At 36.5% G+C, this 8,193-nt stretch overlaps 2 pseudogenes; both read left to right on the top strand.

The window, feature by feature from the left end:
• The first annotated feature begins 95 nt into the window (after nt 1–95).
• On the top strand, nt 96–1,815 carry LOC110662381 (uncharacterized; annotated as a pseudogene).
• A 1,357-nt stretch (nt 1,816–3,172) lies between these two features.
• LOC131179450 (uncharacterized) lies at nt 3,173–7,309 on the top strand (annotated as a pseudogene).
• The last annotated feature ends 884 nt before the right edge of the window (nt 7,310–8,193 follow it).

Here is an 8,193-nt window from a genome sequence, read left to right as displayed (position 1 = left end):
CTTTCCCTTTCTGAGGACCCAAACCCCATCTCGAAATTGAACTCATCAAAATTTTGATATTGTAATAAATTATTATTAAAATCTCTACAGGAAAAATGTCATGGTCAAGTATCGCTGGAGCTAGAATAAGTCCTCACCTGAAATCTATCCTCCAAAATCGTAATCTTAAGTCCTGGTAAATTACTCCATAGCCAAGTTCCATAAGACATCGCACACCCTTTCTTTCTATTTAAAGCAGAAACCTTTTCTTTTTTAATAAATAGGGTTTATGATTTCAGCGGAGTGAACAATTAGAGGAACAGCAGCACTACACGTAATTGGCCTAGTTTTGGGATCACAATAGGATTTCTGTACCAAGATGTGAAGTTAGCACACCAACAATCGCTCATTGGCTTGGTAATAGTTGTATTAAGAATCATTACGCTACTTATCATGGTTCAACTAGCACAGAGCAAAAATCGAGAAAAATGCTAATATATCTAACGGGTTTGGTAATTGCAATGGTTGGGAATGTTTATGCTGCTGTTCCTCTGAATAGAAGGTTCTGCCAAGCTACTGGTTATGGAGGGACCATTTAGCACCGTGAGGTTTCTTTTTCTCTCTTTTTTTTTTCTCCTTTGATTCTCTTTTTGTTCACATTTTCTTCTTCTTTTGTGTCTGATTTTTTTTTTTTTCTGATAATTTGCATTGTGCTTTCTCAGAGCGTTGAAGAGAAGATTGCACGGCATGCTAAAGAAGGAACAGTCACTACAAGGTTCCTTCTTTTTTTCTCCTCTCTTTATTTGGGTGTTAAATTTTGTAGTTATTTTTTTCTCTCTATAAATAAATGTAGGGAGAAAGTTTTGTGATCTAGTAGTTTTTAGATATATTTCATTCTGTTGAGATTGTTACTCATGAGATTGATAACAATCATGGTAATATAAGTTCTTCCTAGAATTCAGTTAAAATGTTACACTACTTTGCCTTGTGTCATTGTCATCTTGCTTTTATGTAGTAGTCTTTGTGCAGATTACTCATCTTTGGATTGTTGAACTACCCTTTGATGCCCTTTTTTGTTTTTGTGTTTTTGGAATGCTTGCCATGGGTTTGATATTTTTATTGTGAAAGAACCAGCGCTCCCTTGTCTACTTCACTTTGAATTCACAATTCCACAAGCACATACATGTTTCAATGTTAATCGTGGGCTTGACAGTACTCATAAAATGATGCATACTTGAATGATTTCTTTTCTTCCTGAGATTCAAACTATGCTTAGAATGGCTATTTTTCAAATATAGTAAGTGTGCACACTTAGGCTTGTCCCATGCTTCCATGCATTGCTGCGACACATGACAATTGTGGTATGCAACTCCTCAATTTTCTTTAAAAATATTATGTGTGCATTGTCTTGATGACTCTCTCTCTCTCTTGTAAGGAGATTGTGGTGCAATTTAATGTTGATGTGGCTGATGGAATGCCGTGGAAGTTTATTCCCACACAAGGAGCGGTTCTCCTTTGCATATAAGTTATGTTTTGACAATTAATCAGATGCTCTTTATTTAACTTTAGTTCTTCACTGTAATACTTTATTTTCTTCAAGTAAGGGTAAAGCCAGGAGAAAGTGCTCTTGCATTTTACGCGGCTGAGAATCGAAGTTCAACTCCAATAACTGGTGTATCTACATATAATATGACACCTATGAAGGTAATGATTTTTATGCTCTTACATTTAATTGATGTTGGAGGCAATGTTAGTAGTATGCTCTAGAGCATATCATTTATTTGTATCTCATAAACATTTTTTCATCAATAAAGGCAATCATTTTTTTTCTGTTAATATAAATTTTTTATGTTTAATGGAAAAAGTCCTTTAATATCTTGTTTGATGTTCTATTATTAAAGTATTAAGAATATGAGTGACAAAACATATTTGCACAAGTATTATAAATTATGGTTCATAATTTAGGATACTTCATATAAGACATGATTTAACCGGAAAGATTGTCATTCATGTTTGTTTCCATTGATTAGTATGAGATGCTAATGGGAGGAAATGGTAAGTTACATACCATAAGACAAACATGGTGGGCACTTATATGATGAGTAGGCCGAACCAGTGACACTTGTGACATGCACATGGAATTTACTCTTGTCAATACAATATCATAAATGTAACGCCTTAAAAAATTCTGAACTCTAAATAGTACTATTTTCGGTCTGTGAATAGTATCATTCAAAGCCAACTTGAGGACTAAAAGTGAAATGAAAATTAATTGAGATAAGCAGAATAAAAATTGGAGTGACTATCGGATTATAGACTTAATCGGTATTTTTGAAAAAGATGGACTATAATCCACTGTTATCAAAGAGGCGCGCCTCAGGTGCAAGGCCCACCAGGCGCAGCCCCAAGTGCCTCGGGACAAGCAAGGCACACTACCTCACAGAGGCGCACCGAGTTAAGGCGCTGGATATATATAAGCTAAGTTTTTTTTTAAGGCTTGTCCTGACCAGCAGCCAGCAAAAAGGAAAAAAAAAAGAGGAAAAGAAGAATAGGGAAGGGAGAGATCAAACAAACCCGGTATGTATATTTTAATTTTACTGTTTTCTTATTATTTTCTTCTTTTTCTTCTTCTTCTTCTTCTTTTCCTCTCTCTCTCTCTCTCTCTCTCTCCTCCGCTCTCTTCCCCTGTTTCCTGTGCTTCATTTTTTTCTTCCTGTTTCTTTTTTTTTTTTTTTTTGCTGCTAATGCCATGCTCTCTCTCTCTCTCTCTTCCTGTGCTGCACTTTCTTTTTCAGCTTTTTTTTTGAGGGGGGGGAGCATGCCATGCTCTCTCTCTCTCTCTCTCTTTCCTGCACTGTTTTTACACTGCACTTTCTTTTTCTTTTTTTTTTTTTTGGGGGGGCTGCCATGCTCTCTCTCTCTCCTGCACTGTTTCTGTAATGCACTTTCTTCTTCTGCACTTTTTTTTTTTGCTGTCAATGCCATGCTCTCTCTGTTTCTGCATTGTTCCAACAGTTGCAATTTTCCCTTTTTTCATTTTCTTTGCCATGCTCTCTCCTTACCTTGCAATGTTTTTCTTTTTCTTTTCTTTTTAGTATAAATTTGTGATTTTAACATATTATTTATTGTGAATATGTGAAAATATGTTGAGACTTGACTACTTGAGATGCTATTATGCTAATTCAATTACTCTTATTAGCTTTTAGTTTTATTATTGGATTAAAAATGTTTTATTACTTTATTTTCTTATTGCTAATTGCTATTAAGTCTTATTATAGATTATTAGAAATATTATAATTAAGTTTGTGTTATCATAAATTATTAATTTCTATTATTATAATTGGATTATGGTATTATAAATTGGCATGTATATTATTGTTGGTTTGTTGTTACTTGTTAAATTATTAATTTTCTTATCTTTTTATTTTATTTTTACAAAGATGAAATTGGAAGCATCTACTGCTGCTGCTAAAATTGATAATAGCAACAAAGATCTTGCATGGAAATATGTCCATTTGGTGAATCCAAACAATAAAAATGATGTTGTTTGTAACTTTTGTAGCAAAGTTACAAAAGGAGGGATATTCCGAGCTAAGCAGCACTTAGTTGGAGGATTTCGAAATGCTAAAATGTGTAAGAAGTGTCCAACACATGTGTGTGAAGAGCTACAAGAGTATATGCAGCAAAAGGTTTTAGCAAATAACTTTGATAAACTGCCTAATTATGAGGATGTTGAAACTCTTGGAGATGATGAAAATGAAGATGATGTTTGTCACGACCCAACCTATGGGTCGGACCGGCACTAGGACCTGGGCCAGCCTAAAGCCCTCGATGCCCGTAGTAAGCCTAACTATTCACTTAACCCAACTCTAAGGCTCATTTGGACCCAATTTCAAGAAATCAACCGGACAGAGTCCGGCCATAAAATGGACCTTTCAACGGGGAGTTTTTTACTCACCCGACCTGTAAACACAATAAATACTCAATTGGGGAGCTCAGCTCATCCTCCACATACTCATCAGCATAAAAATAAATGGGAGCTCAGCTCCCTCATCCAACCCATCAAACATGCATAGAATATTAAGTTTACAGGTCCAAAATAATAATTTAGTTTACAGACCCATATCAAATAAACATTTCTAACACATGCGGAAATTCTAAGATTTAACAAGTTTATACAAACGTTAATAATCGACCTGCGAGGAAGAAAGCAGGTTAATCTCAAAAATATCCTCCTGTGGCCTGAAAAAAATATTGAACAGGAGTGAGCGTTCGATTCAGAGAGTAAAATATCAATTTTAACGATAATCTCTATAAATAACTAAAACTAATGCACCCTGTGGAGTGAAATGCAGCATCAGCAATAAATTATATCATAACATCAAAAAGGTAATTTGGAGCACTCACACACCCAGCAATATCAATCATATATATATGGGAGCTGATCCCCTATACAGCTCTCTTAATTCCAACTGTGCCAGCGAAGAACTCAGCTCGGACTTCCACTTAATAACCAAATCGGGGTCCCAGCGAAGAACTCAAGCCGTGTCTACCCCGAAGGACCGGGTCCCAGCGAAAATCTCAAGCCGTGTCTACCCGTCCTATCCATAGTCCACACCACATCATACGCACGCCAACGCACGCACACTGCTCCAAATTACCACAACAACATACATGGCACTTTCACAGTTATGAATGCAATATAAATCGTGCCTAAAGTTTATCTACATAGATATATGCATATAAGTGATGCATGGGCATGCTTGAACATACAATAATAGTGAAATTACAATTAAAATTAATATATTACTCACAGGCTTGACAACGGTCACTGTGGCGGCTGGGCGGAGGAAGAAGGCTGTCCCCGCTCACCTGACAATTACATTATAATTATTTATTACAAATGACTCAATACAATTCAAGAAAAGACCAAATACGTCCTAAGTCGTGCCGAAAATCCGGCAGAGTCTCCCCTATACCTAGGACCTACCCAACCTGCAAAAGGGCTCAAAACATACTTCTATATTCACAACCCATATATCCACAACTCAATCTCATCACACAGCCCCTCCTGGGCCCATCAAACCAATCATTCATCACAATATGTAAAATTTCAATTTAGTCCTTATAATTGATCATTTTTGCAAAAACTATCCAAACAAGCTCTAAAAATTCTAAAACTTTGCCCCGCGGTCTTTAGCAATATTACTAATCTATTGCAAAAAGAATCATAATTTTCTGAGCTACCACGAATATTTTATGGATTTTTAATCATATTTAAGCACTAGAAAATTACAAAAAAGCAAGGTTCGGGTTTACCTTTGCCGATTCTGACTTCGGGAACGCGCTCGAGATGTCTGACAATGGGGGGGGTAGCCAAAACCTCGGTCCAATTCGAAGACTTTTCCGGTAACGGGTCTGTCTGGCCGCAAATTCACAGATCCGGACAACTGTCGAATTTCTGCGAATTGAGGATATCTACACGAAGCCCACAACACGGGGGTTAGTACATAAATTTTTCAGAATTTTCTAAACTCATTTAATGCTCGGAAAAATACTGCGAAGTTCCGTGGGACCCACCGAAAAACGGTGTCGGAAAATTTTGAAATTTATATCCCCGCGAAGCTCTCGACGAGTGGAGCGCTTTGGTACTCTCGGTTTTCTCGTGGGGTTCACGGTTTGCGAGAAATCTAGCCCGAAAGTCAAAATTGGCTAAAACTTCCCGAGCAAAAATTGGACAAACCGCTCGATGGATTTCGGTGTTCTTAGTGTCTATGGAAAGCTCTCGACGAGTAGATGAATTTAGACGCAAGACCCGGTCCGATTGGCGGCCAGATCGGTCGGATTTTGGCCGGGAAGTCGAATGGTCGCGCGCGCGATGCGCGTCGCTTCTGGAGCCGTTTTCCGACGTTCCAGGCGGCGGCCGGCCGTGGGGGAGGGCTGAGGCAGCGCGACGGCGAGGTGGGGTGGCAAGGGAGGAGGGAGGAGAGAGAAAGGGAGGAAGGTCGGACGCGCGCGGGGAAGGGGAAAGAAGAAAAAGAAAACGCCGGTCCGATTCGACCGATCCGATCCAGTCCAGTTCGATTCGGCCGGTTCGATTCAGGATACAAAATTTTGAATTTTTACTCTGCCTTGAGACCGAAAACGAGGTCCAAAAATTCCGAAAATATTCCAGAAAACTCAGAAAAATTCGTAGACTCCAAATATATTTTTTAGTTTTGCCACGTGGTCTTTAAATTAATTTTTAAAAATCATCTAAATTTATATTTTCGGAAAAATCGAACCCGATTTTTAAAATCCGAAAAATCTCAAATAATTTCTTAAAATTTAATAAAATTAAAATATCCATAGTACTCATAAAATAATAAAGTTTTAAAATTTTGGGGTGTTACAATATTGGGGATAATTCTTGGAGGCTCAAAAGGAAGTAGTAAGGTTCAAAAGAAGGCAAGGACAAAGAGTCCAATAGATTTATATTTTGCCAAAAGTGTTGCAAAAGTAGTGCAAGATAGAAAAAATTCAAAGCTGAAGCAAACTACTATTAATGAGGCATGTAAAAAGGAATTGCGAAAAAAAGCATATAAGGATATAGCTCGATGGATGTATGATGCGACAATTCCTTTTAATGTCGTAAATTATCCAAGTTTTCAAGTTATGGTGGAGTCTATTGGACAATTTGGGATTGGTATGAAAGCACCTAGTTTTCATTAGGTGCGGGTTCCCTTATTGAATGGAGAAGTTGCTGATGTAAAGAATTCATTAAAGTCCTATGAAGAAGAATGGGCAAAGTATGATTGTTCTATAATGGCAGATGGTTGGACTAATAAGAAACAAATGACTTTGATTAATTTCTTAGTGAATTCTCCAAAGGGAACTGTTTTCATGGAATCTGTTGATGCTTTAGAGTACTCAAAAACTGGTGATAAGATGTATGAGCTACTTAATAGATTTGCAGAGCGTGTTGGAGAGGCTAATGTGGTTCAAGTTATGACAGATAATGCTAGCAATTGTGTGCTTGCAGGTAATTTAGAGTTTTTATTCTTCCTATTATTAGATAGTTTAATTTCATTTTAAGTAAATAATGAATTAAATATTTATGCTACTTGCTACCATATTTGTTTTGTTTTTAGGGAAGTTGTTAGAAACAAAGTGCCCTCATTTGTATTAGACTCCTTGTGCTACTCATTGCATAGATTTGATGCTAGAAGATATTGGAAAAATTCCTAACATTCATAACATAATAAAAAGGGCAGTGACATTGAATGGATATATTTACATTTGTCCGAGTGTGGTGAACATGTTGCAGCGCTTTACTGGTGAAGAGAGCTAATTAGGCCAGCTGTCACAAGATTTGCAATTGCTTTTCTCACCCTTCAACATATACATAAACACAAGGCAAATTTGAGAAAAATGTTTACCTCAGAGGAATGGACCAAAAGTAAGTGGGCTAAAGAACTGTCTGGTAAGAAAGTATACAGTATTGTCATGATGTCTACTTCTTGAACTAATATTGTTAATATCTTAAAGATATTTGGTCCATTAGTTCATGTGCTTAGATTAGTTGATGATGAGAAAATACTTGTAATATGATATATTTATGAGGCAATGGATAGGGCTAAAGAAGCAATTGCAAAGTCATTTGATGACAGTGAAGAAAAATACAGGACAATTTTTGAGATTATTGATAAACAATGGGAAAGCCAACTCCATCGACCTTTGCATGCAGCTGGATATTATTTGAATCCTGAATTTTTTTATTCAAATGAGAAAATTAATGAAGATGTTGAGGTTGTTACTGGTTTATACCAAGTTGTAGCAAGGTTGATTCTAAGCAAAGAAGAGCAAGACAAAATAATGGCACAATTACCTTTTTATCAAAATGCTGAAGGCATCTTTGGGATGGATATGGCAATTAGGAATCGAAAGAAAGTATCTCCCGGTAATATAATTTTATCCATAAGCATGTAATCTCATATTGCAATCTTTTTGAATAATAATTAATATGCATTATTTTTTCATTAGCTACATGGTGGCTAACTTATGGAGTAATAACTCCAAATTTGAGAAATTTTACTGTCAAAGTGCTTAGCTTCACTTGTAGTGCATCTGGTTGTGAGCATAATTGGAGCATCTTTGAGCATATAAGTGACAAAACATCTCCCTTTAGAATTATAACTTTAATTTGTTCTTTCAAAAATCATACTTATTAAAATT

The sequence above is a fragment of the Hevea brasiliensis genome, chromosome 4 (assembly GCF_030052815.1).
Source record: "Hevea brasiliensis isolate MT/VB/25A 57/8 chromosome 4, ASM3005281v1, whole genome shotgun sequence".
In the NCBI taxonomy this organism is placed as follows: Eukaryota; Viridiplantae; Streptophyta; class Magnoliopsida; order Malpighiales; family Euphorbiaceae; genus Hevea; species Hevea brasiliensis.
Note: the sequence above shows the minus strand (reverse complement) of the source record. Positions and strands in the feature narration are given on the sequence as shown.